The sequence below is a fragment of the Pyrgilauda ruficollis genome, unplaced genomic scaffold (assembly GCF_017590135.1).
Source record: "Pyrgilauda ruficollis isolate IOZ18807 unplaced genomic scaffold, ASM1759013v1 scaffold28, whole genome shotgun sequence".
Lineage (NCBI taxonomy): Eukaryota > Metazoa > Chordata > Aves > Passeriformes > Passeridae > Pyrgilauda > Pyrgilauda ruficollis.
This window is the reverse complement of record NW_024524155.1, coordinates 5471051-5483121: the sequence shown is the minus strand read 5'-3', so window position 1 is coordinate 5483121 and position 12071 is coordinate 5471051.

Below are 12071 nucleotides of genomic sequence, written 5' to 3'. Positions count from 1 at the left end.
AAAACTTTCCCATAGCTTTCAAACAATTCACCTTGTACAGTACAGTCTGATGGAGGACATCACACACTTCTGCCCTTGGCCTCATAGTGGCTGTTCAGCATCTTCAACTCTGCAGTCATTTTATATTCATGAGAATGCTATTTTGCAAACTATCTGTATAATGTCTTGTCTCTTCAACAGAGTAAAAAAAAAATCCTCAGGAGACAAGGGAAATACTATTAAAATGAATCCTACAGATCATCTCCTTCTCTATTACATTTGCTCCCTTCCCAAACTAGGCAGGGATGGATTTCAGTTCTCTCTGTGGAGTGCTGAGGAGGAGGTTGCATACACTGTGCTCACTGCTTCTGCCAAACTGTGTGACTTTAGTTGGCTTTGAGTCTTAAATTTTGACACATTGTGTCATACTCAGAGTCCCTGTTCTCGCTGCATGATGAAGTGTCATGCTCAGCTTTTAACACTAAGCATATCTGTAGCTAGGTGGTGGAATCAGGCATTAAGAAGAACAAACTTCATTCTTCTCTGCCCTTCTCCTATAAGGATTTCTATTCTGCTGTACGGGTGTGAGTCCATATGCATATGGATTTCTATGGAATGAGGCTCCCCCCAAGTATGCAAGTGCACACAGTGAAAGCAGTGTTTAAAGTTACCTATGGGTTTGGGACAGGGATTCTTCTCGCCACACCTTGTCTATTCACTCAGCATTCAGCAGAATTGTGACTTCTCTTTGCTCAGTACCTATGTTTCTATGACGAATACACCAGACACTGTCCTCCTTGGCATCCACTTTGGAATTAAGAGGATAATTAACAGGGAAAATCATGAAGAGAGAGTTTGTTTAGACATACCTACAATAGATACTGGGGAACCAAGTAGCTTTTGGCTAAATTTTTTTTGCATGTCTCCTTTAGTACCTTTGAGTCTCTACACTGGGCACCTTCATACTTTGGCAGTTGCTCAGGAATCTTAGTAATTTTCAAATATTAAATATTAATATTAAATACCAAGTCCCAGTTATACTGAAATAACATTTTTCATTACAGTTCTTAAGATGACCTGAGTATTTGTAAACTTCAGGAATCAGACATATAGAGCTGTTGGATCAACCTCTTCCATCAGCCCAACCACAACAGATTTTTCTCCAACATTTTCAGATAGTTAAAACACTCCAGAAAGCCTTGTGAGCAACAGACAAGTTTTGAATAAAGAATAATGCCATCTGTATGGGGCTACTGAAGTACTGACAGATACTTCTCACAGTCAGGTCTGTGAAAATCTTCCCCATTTTTTTAATCCAGAAAATTGTAAATTTCATGACACAAAGGGATTACTGAAATCTATAAAGATTGAGAAATTGGTTGTCTCTGCCAATTCTCACACGACACTCTATTAATGCAGGCTAGTGTGGTGATAAGCCATTTGTTAACAGCAGTAATTGACCAATTGTGAGAAAATATGCTGTATTTAATGAATAATGTCAGAAAGACAGAGTACACAGAAACCTGCTGGCATTGCTATTCATATTTTTGCTGTCTGTGGTAGTGAATATTGATTGTTAAATGGTTGCTTCTAATGGCAATTTGCTGTCAGAGCCCATTAGCCCATGAAACAGCAGAACTGCACTCTGTGATAAAGTAAGTAAAATCAGGAGTTCACAGTAAACTCAGAAGTTTTCTCTATAGCAACCTGTTGCTCCCCAAGGCTAGAATTTCATATATGATCTCCCCTGCCAAGGAGATTCGCTGGTCTAACAGAAGAGCCAGGTTTTCCAAACAGTCCAGCCATTCCTCTGTATTAAGCAAGACTAGAAACAACGCCTTTGGGGCTCTGTGCTCTCTTGAGTTTCTGAAAGTGCTAAAACATAATGTGGAGAGGAAGGAGGAAGAGACAAGTATTTCTGTAAAAAAATCTCCAATAATTGTCCTATCTCCAAAAGATAAAATTTCATGTCAAGCTTGTCCCCAAAACCCAACAAAATGTGCTTCAAAATATTTTCATTACTTTTATTCTTTCTCCCCTTCTCAGATTTTTCCTGCAATTGAATGCATCATACTAAATAGCATTCAGACTTCCTTTCATTGCTTTCTTATCACTTTTCTCTACTCTTATCTGACAGTACAGCTTTTTGGAGGTAGAAGTCTTGAAATGCCATTAAGAAAGACGAAAGTATAAACAAAATACAAATCCTCCAGTGGTTTGCTTCCACTAACAAAAAGCAAGGACAATAGAAAGACTTTAAAAAGTTACGCTACTAATTCAACATCTCTAGTTTTAAAAACTAAATGGAACTTCTTTTAATTTTGAGGAAAGTTTTGCAAATACACTTTAAAAACTGGCATCAACTTTTGATATTACAAAGACAGTAGTGGCTCTAGACAGTCAAAACCAAGGTAGGACTATGAAAGCCTGTCAGCAGGTAGCACTCAAGCAGTAGCCAATCTAGCTAAGGACTCTCAGCTTATCAATTTTGCAATATTTATATGGGAACAAATTCATCTTTTCAGATATTCCTAATGAAACAAGATTACCACAACTCCCTTCATTACAGAAGGAATTAAATACTTTATGTCAAAGAATGAAATGTCATCATTTCATACTTGTACTAAAATTTGATAATAAAATCAGCTTCAGCTTTCATTTGCCTCCTTTTCTGAATCAATTCTGGAAAAATAATTCATGTCTCATGGGATTCATTGGATTCCAAGAAAGAATTGAGGATTTCTTTTAGAGTATAGTTATCAAGGAGTGTGAAATGGTATACAGTGGAAATATGGCTCCAAATGAAGACTGTTTAATTCAAGTAAAAAAATTTCTCAGCATAATTACACCCTAAATTAAGCAAATCAATGTTCCTCAGTTTAACTCTAAAAATACCAGTTTTAAAATACTTGATTCTGGAGGCATTGCTAAGAAATCTTAATATTTCCCAAAGAATAATGAATGGCTTATAATTTAATTTTTATTGAGCTATTACCAAGTCCTATTCTAATTAAATGAAGGCATTAATACCTATTCCTTTAAATCAATAAAAATAATATATTAAAATAAGTAAATAAATACCACTCTGTTACCCTGAAAAAACACAAACCAAGAACACAGAGCAAGAACTAAGGAATTTAGAACTCAAGGGAACTTCTGTATGCCTGTCTGTCTCATGTAGATTTGTTCAATATTTTATAATGCCTGCTGTATTTTGCATGTATTTCACACCAACAAATGTCCTCTTTGTGTAAGTGTTCAGGGTTGACAGCTAAGGTGCCTTCCTTGACCAAAGGGTTTGTGAAAGAGCCTTTTCCCTGGGGATGAGATGAAATAAAAAATACAGAGAGATGAGAGGGGATCAGCAGACAAAAGAGCTGCCTCCAAGGGCTCCTCTCCCCATGCTGACAGACCTTGTTCCTGCTGCTACCACGAGTTGTGTCTCTAACTCCAACTGACTGCACTGGGGAAGTGACAGACAGAGCAGGATCTTAGGTGTCTGAATGTCACATTTTAGGTGTGGGCATGGCAAAGTTTAATGGATGGATCACATCAAAAACAAATGGAGGGAAAGACTTGTGAATCTTCCTCTGTTTTCTCTGCAAGATATATTAATATGTCTTTTTTCCTTTATTAGAATAATCTCTAAGCATCACAATCAAGCTGGAGATCCACTCTATTAATTATTTATATGGAGAGTATCCTGGAATATTTTACAATTTAAGAACACAAGGTTGGAATAGGGAAGAAAAAAGCAGTTTTGCCACATTTTGGAAATCAGTTAATGCCAAAAGATTCCCAGCAGTAGCTCTGGTATTTGCTCATCCACCTCTAAACAGACAAATTGGGCATGCTAATTGTATAAATGGAATGTGAAGGGCAAAATGTCTGAAGAAATCATCCAAGCTCACATGAGAAGCTGCAGAAATAGCAGTAAGTAAATCCCACTGTAAGTACACTAATTCCTCAGGGTTTCAGAAATACCTCCCTCTCAGGAACTGTTTGGCTTCCATGTTTATTAGGGTATGCCAGTGAGACCAAAATACTCAATCTGAATATCTGGTCAGATATACTAAGATTAGGAATCCCAATGGGAGATGATTCTGTGTATTCAAGTAACAGGAGATGCTAAAACATTCTGTCCTGAAATGAGGCAACAAACATAACAAAATAACAAACAAAAAAGAAAACACACTTAATCTATTTGAAGGAATATTTTACTCTAACTACTGGCCATTCTTGGTATATAAAAAGCCAAAAACAATGGAGTCAGTGCATGAACGCATGAATGAGAAAGCTAACTGCAGCAAAGGAGAGAGGAGAGTCCCTGCTCACTGTTCAGCGTGTCACTGCCCTGTAAATACAAAGTGTGCCACATTCATGTTTAACATTAGGGCAGAAGTGGAGTGCCCAGCTTCAGAAATATCTAGTGGGTTAAGCCTGGTTTTTACCTTTTAGATACATATTTTTTTGGCTTTGGATTTTTGAAGTAAGTTCCAAGAGCTTCAGCAATATTCAGTGTTTGAACTGTATTTTGCTTTGGTCTGAATGCCAGCACATTTCTTGACATTAATTCCACCTGTTTATTCTATGTACATTTGTTCATTCAGTTGGCTTGGTATGTTACAAGGTTGTTGGCAATTGAGGCTTTTTTATTTAGTATTATTAGGTTTTTTATTTCCACAAGTCTCACAGCAAAACTTTCACCCTTATATTAAAGTGAACAGAGCAATATCTACCAATTAATATAGGCTCAAGAAGCAACCATGCAGACACCATGAAATAAGTCCAATGAAGGAAACGTGTTCTAGTACTGAACTTTCTATCACATTTTGTCTTCTAAAAGAAGAAAAATGTTTCTGGCCCTTTCCAAAGTCATGTCCTCTGGAAAATTACAGGATGAACACACTCATGCAACGTATTCACACACATGAACAAGCTCACTGAAAAAGTCAGCTTTAAAAAATAAAAAATCACCTTTGTGTCCAAACACCAGGTACTCCCTCAAGAAATAAGAACCAACCCAAGATGCCAGTAAAGTCAAAAGCAGATATCAGACCGCAGCTGTTCACAGAATGCAGTCCCATGACACAGCTTCCCAGACTGCACTACTTCACAGGCACATAAGACACCTCCCTCAGCAGCTGCAGAGGAAGGATCCAAAGTCACCACAAAAAAAAACCACCCTAAATATGCTGGTTAGTACAGCTCTGTAGATGTTTGCAACTACTTTTCTCTTGGTTTGTCCCTTTACACCCTGGGTGCTGCATCTGAAATAAATCTGTCTGTGGTGTAGTTCTTTGGGGAGCCCAAAGCACTACACAGGAGAGGAGAGTGCATTTTCCCAAGGGACACTGAGCAGAAAATATTCACCCATAGCTGCTGGCATGCAGCATCACAATTCTCTTCCTTTCCCATGACCCTGTACAGGTTGCTGATGTAGACAGGCGACAGAGCACAGAACCAACCATTTGTTATACAGTGTCAAAGATGAGGAAGAAGAGAGGCCATGGGAACTACGCAGCAAATGTAAAGCTCACACTGAGTGTATGAGACTGTCTGAGCTAGACCTAAGAAGTGTGGGAAAAGGCCAGCTGAAAGGTATTCTAAGCCCTAAAGACACAGGAAAGGTGTAAGGGAATGCATCGCAGACAACTCATCCCAAAAGCATTGTTGTGGGAGCAAAATGACTCACTAAAAACATTTTAAAACATTTTAAAGGTCATTTAGGAAGAAATTTGAACATTTTTAATAGCTCTTGTAAAAAGGGAATAAAAATCAAGTGGTCAGCCTTCTTTTAAATTATGAGGAAGGAAATGTAACCATGGGTGGTATTGTTCAAGTTTCTCAGACACTGCAGAACTCTCAGGTATGGAAAGCACATCAGGGTTACAGCTTTTGGTCCCCTCTGGATGTAGAGCTTATGTTGACTGCTGTGAAGTGTGTGGGCTTGAGGCAGGTTTGCTCCCTAAACTTTTATAGACTGAATGTCTCTTACAGAGTTGTGTAAGAACTGGATGAATTCAGTGACCCTGGTGCTACACTCCTATTCTATGAATCTGTTTTTTCCTGCAGGGTGATGAAGATCAAATTCAACATTGACAGTGATTGCATAGAGGATAATTGCATAAAAGGTAGAACAAGATTTATCATGTCCGGCCATCATATTAAACCTGTTTCTGCTATTTCAGCTACATACCATCAGCATAATTTCTTTTGTATTTCTAAGTGTTTTGAGTTTCATAATAAAAGTCAGGGGTTAATACAAAGCAGGCATGTAATACATCCTGAGGTTTCTTTGAGTGAGTTTTGAGGTGTTTTTTAATGTCATAATGCTGTATTTATCATACTTCAGCATCTCATAAATAACTGTATACACTGCATTGTAAACCCTAAAGGGAAATTTAGCTATTATAAAGAAACTACAAAAAAATCATGTGTGGAAAACCAAACCGTCCATACACACTTCTTTCCTCATAAAAATCTCCCAGACATTTTCTAATCTGTTTTAATTACAAACTTCTATTCAGGAAACAAATGGTTTGTACATACACACTATAAAGAAAATAGCCACCCACAGAAATCTCTTTTCCCTGTGGACTGAGAGTTTTTCAAATATTTGACAGCAGGTTAAAAAATGTTTCTTATAAAGTCAATTACAAGTAGTGTCACACATAGTCATTTCAGTCCAGTCTCCTACACCATAAACATTTTTTGCCATGACAATAGTGCTTAAAACAAGTATTCCTGTGAGCTCCCTCTACTTTGCACACTCACTCCTGCAAAATTTCACTTGGAATAGTCTCAATGTGTTCAGCTCTTACCAAAAAAAAAAAAAAAAAAAAATTAAAAAAAAAAAAAATTTAAAAAAGCATTTCCATGGAGGACCTATCTGTCAGATTAGGCTTCTTGCTTCTCTTCAGTAATTCTTACTGTCACCATCCTTTGAGATGGCACCTGGACAATTACCCAAGTCTCTGAGAGGTGCTTCCATTTAACTGCAGCAGGAAACATGGACAGGAAAAAATTCCAGGTATTCACATAAGCATACCCTGGAGCTGCCCAACCCACATTTCTCCCCATCTTTGCTCTGCAGCAGCACCCAGCCCCTGCTCACGACAAGGCATGGCTGTACCCCCAGGCACCGCCTGCCCAACTCAGCCGCTGGGTCATCTCCTTCTGCTTCTTCCTCTCCACCACGTAAACTCAAGTTCCAAACAGATGGACATATAGTACAAGAAAGCAAACCACAGTAAAGCAATCTAAGAGTGGTGACCCATTAACATGACCATCCCTTTCAAGCCTGCCCTTCATGATTTCCCTGCTACAAAACAGCACAAGTTCTACTTATATGCTACATTTAACCTTTATGAGCCAAGCTTATACCATTATGTCAGCGTGCTAAACAAAGGAAGGGCAATTTTGCAGCTGGAGAAACTGCAAAAAGAGAAAAAAGTTCTGAAAAGCAATGCCATCCATCACAAAGCAAAATCCTGTTGGAAAGACTGAATTCTTCCTTGTTTTTTCACTTTCCCCTCCTGCACTGCTACATGTAACACAAAACAGGAAAACTACCATGAGTATAAGAACAGGGAAAATTTAATCTTACTTCAGCCATGTCTCTAAAACATGGGAAATGGGAAAGATGCATATTAAGCAGAGTGGAAACCTCCATCTGAGAAAATCAACTTCATAGATCAGGCATCATAAAGCAAAATGTTCCCATGCACAGAATTTTTCTATTCAAATTTACTGATTTATTGTTATAAAGCTAGACATAATTAATATAAATAATTCAGCTTTTAGTTGTGCTGGTAAGTCCAGAAGGCCTCAACTTGGATCCAGAAGTGAAGAAAACCAATTTTTTTAAGTTCTATTTTTCTGCCTGTCTTGAATTTTGGACACCTCCTTCTTTGCACAATTCTTGAGACAGATTCACAGGTTCAAAAGAAAACTGTCCATGAATGTTTAAGTGAAGGAGAGCATGTGATAACTCATCTCATTGCATCCCCTTTCCACACAGGATAGATATTAAAATTATTTAGCTCTTTGCCACATTGTAAGGTCAGGGGCTCCTCTCCTTTGAAAAACTTATTCAGTAAGCACTTCTGCTCTTAAAGTTGTTCCTCTAACCTCCTGCTTACAAAATCAAAAATCTACAGGAACAGGAAGGATCTAAAAGCATTTTCTTAATTACTGATTAAACATTCATGCTTGATATTACTCTAGCATTTATTCTTTGTTTATGTGCAAATGCTTTGTAATGTAGAGACAGGTAGAGCTGTCTTATCAGCTGACACTATCTCAAGGTGACACTCTCAAGGATTCTTGCAGTATTTAATAACATTATCCTGCTGAAAGCCTTCAGGGGCTCTGATTCATGGGGCAGAGGAGCAAATTAATTACATGGAGAGATCCTCAAATGTGTCAGATAAGGAGTGCTAGTGCACTAAACCCCTCCTTCATGTCATGGTACAGCTGCATCTGCCAAACCTCGCACCAAGTCAAATCAGAGCCGTACATACCTCAGAGAGCTACAGCCCAAGTCATCAGAGGGACTCTGGGCAGCATTACAGTCCATGGAAAGGGTAACTTAGTGCAGACCACTACTTCTGACAGGCATCACTACCACTAGCACCATAATTTTCCCCCAGAGATAGAGGAGATACTACTTTTAAACCTAACAGAATATAGCTGAATTTGCTAAGCCACACACTGGATTTTTAGTGGTAAGAGCAGATTTTTAGACATGATATATGAAAGAGGCATTTATTTAAAATTAAAGAAAAAATGTAGCACCACCTCACGAATACATGTGAATATATTCTCCAGCTCACCCCCAACCACTAGTTCCATTCTATGGAAGAATAAAGACCATCTAAGGCCATTAGTAAACAACTGATTTCTCTGATCTGTTATTTTGATTCTGGAACAAAGAGTTTCTGAGCAGCATAAAAATTTAGTTCACCCATAATACAGTATGTCAGATATACTGTTCTCTTGAATGTTTTTCATCTCCCAGCTCTGTATATGATACACAGTACCATCTACTTTCTTTTTCTGAGCAATCACATATGGATTCTGATCTCTCTGCACAGTACAGAACAGGCAGTGAGAAACTGGTTCCAAGGAATTAATGCAATAAGCCTCACATTCTACCTTTTTTTTTAAATTTTTTACAGAACAGGCAGTGAGAAACTGGTTCCAAGGAATTAATGCAATAAGCCTCACATTCTACCTTTTTTTTTTTTAATTTTCAGTCTTAGCTAAGTCTACTGTATGTTCATAAATTGAAAGCAATACATTTTATTTAGGTTTTATCTTTATTTGAACTCAGTCCAAACCTCTTCTATCTTCTCCAAAATTCTTCTATGTTAGTAGGTATGATACCTCATCCATACATCAGAACTAGCATGTACTGCACTATATATTGAACCCATAAAGCACACAGCTGACAAGTACTGACATTAAACATCAGCAAAACTGCAGGAGACATGAGTGCCTGGACTCTAGTGGCAACAATTTCTAATAGCAAAAACCTTCTTAGCATGGTGGCTCATTACTTTAATACTTTATGTGGAGTATTATATCCATTATAGGTAGAGGATGACATATTTCATTAACAACTCTAAGACAAAAAGCACTTAACTTCTCATTACTCTGAAGAGAGTCATATTCCAGCACTAAATGTAAGAGCCACTTACAAAGCATTCAGCACCTTGTGCTTTCTTGTAGACACTTGCATTGAATTTAGTCCTCACTTCTGCTTACAGCAAGGATGATGCATTAGACAATTTCACTATTATAAACTGTCATGGCAGAAGAGTCATTAATTTACTGGGGGATAAGAACATTTTGTCTCCCCTCCTTGAGCTTAGAGAATCTATAAAGTCTTTCATTGAAGTGCTTGGGGGCTTTTGCATGAAAGATGTCCTTTTCCAGACAGAAAAACTTCAAGAAAATGTACAAATGCTTCTTAAAGAAATAAAAATCAAACTTTTGGAGAGTTGTGCTTACTTTATGCCAAGCTACATGCTAAAGTAGATGATCAAAAAAAATTCATGTTTTCTTGTGTCACGGGGTAGCTATTCTAAAACTGGAGACAGTTTGCAAAAAGGTAAGCCCTGAAAGAAAAATGTAAAAAAAAAAAAAAAAAAAAAAAAGAACAAACTTATTTTACTGCACTTATTGGCAAGAAGAAAAGAATTGGCACATAAGAAGCATGAAAATTCCTTTTCTCCCCTAGAGAACATTATGCTTTAAAATACATGTACACCAGTTGTTTCATTTTCTAATCTTGTTCTGTTTTCTGACAACATCCTGAAGATTTGATTCCTTACTCTTTACTTGCATTGTGAAGCATTTTACTTTGTGATTTCTTAAATTCAAATTCAGAGAAACTATTTTAAAAGTGATTGCTAGCCTGATTATGGATGAAAAAACTCAGTCTGTATCTTGCCAAGGTCATCAGAGAGGAAAATAAAGTGATTTGATGTTACTGTGATATTTTTTGAAAAACCCTTTCACCAGGATTTCTTTTCCTGGGAAGATGAGAAGCCTCAGACAGGAATGTAAATAATAATTATTTGATTCCTTCTCCTTGTGTTTTGCTGCTTTGGAATGTGGTAGGTGATTCTTTCATTTGTTTTATGTGAATTGTTTTTATTTAATGACCAATTATGGTCCAGCTGTGGCAAAGCTCTTAGTTATGAGTTTTTATTATTCTTTCTTGTTAAGCTTTTTTATGTATTTTTTTTCTATAGTTAATACAGTTTTTGTATAACATTCTTTAATATAATATAATATCATAATATAATAAATCAGTCTGCTGAGAACATGGGGTCAGATTCATCTCTCACCTCGTCCTGGGGGCCCTCACAAACACCACAATTTGGAAAATCTTTTTTTTTTCTTTTTTTTCTTTTTACCTTTGAGAAGCATAGAATCAATAAGGGAAAGAAAACAAAATATCTGGTTCTCAGTACAAACTAGAACAACGTAGATGAGAGACCTGCACCCTGGCTGCAGCTGTCCTCAGGCAGCTGCGCGCACCCAGAGCCTTCAGAGTATCTCTTTCCCTGTCCCCTGCATTACCTGGCTGTGGGTTGGTAACGGCTTTGGGTCACACCTTCCACACACAGAGACACACTGAGGCTCTTACTGACACTGTCAGAGGTGTGACTATAATCTGCTCAACTCAAGGCACTACAGCCATTCTTTCTACTAACTTTGTGCTCATTGCACCAAATGCTCTCCTTCTACCTCTGTATCACCACCCAAATTACCTTAACACCTGAGGCAACTTCAGGCCATTTCCATAGGCTCTTCAGCTTTTGCTCACATAATATGAAAAAAGCTTCAATAAAAGAGAAAACTGAAATTTACAGTCCTAATAAAAGTTTATTTCCTTATAGCAGCAATAGCTACTATATTTTCAGCTGTCCAATAAGTTACAGACTTCCTTACTCATTAACTCAAGAAATAGACCAACTCTTTTGAGCTCAGGCATAGTAAATCATAAACTATAGAGCTTCTCATCACTTCTAAGCTATGTAACCTAGATTTTATCTTCAGCTAAAGCAGTTTCCTCATTACCTGTGCCTGAAATTTTTTTGCACCTCAATTCTTATCTTCTTTGTTCCTTTCCCATCAATTCAGACAGCATTCTGTTTTCTAAATTACCTCCTACTTTTCTAGACATCATATTCACTGTGCAAGTAGGCTCTGATGACAGAGGCTGAAAACATGATGTATACCAGTATCATCAAAATACTTGGTATTCTTTGAAGTCTCCTTTTTAAGCCAAACATGACCTGAAATGAAAAATACGGAATTCTAGTATTTCAGTCCTCTACACAGATAAAAAAAGTCTTGAAAAACTGTAAAGAAGTGCAGGGCAGGGGAAGGAAAAATAGGAGCACTGCCTTGGGGTTGAGGGGAGAACAATTCAACTGGATTTACTCTACTGGATGTACTATTCTTCCAGAAACTGTACGTGAATGACTGAAAAATGTCAGAAGGAATATAATACCACAAGTCAAAATCAGCAAAGCTTGATTAACTGATAAAATTTTTTTCTTAATATTCTATTT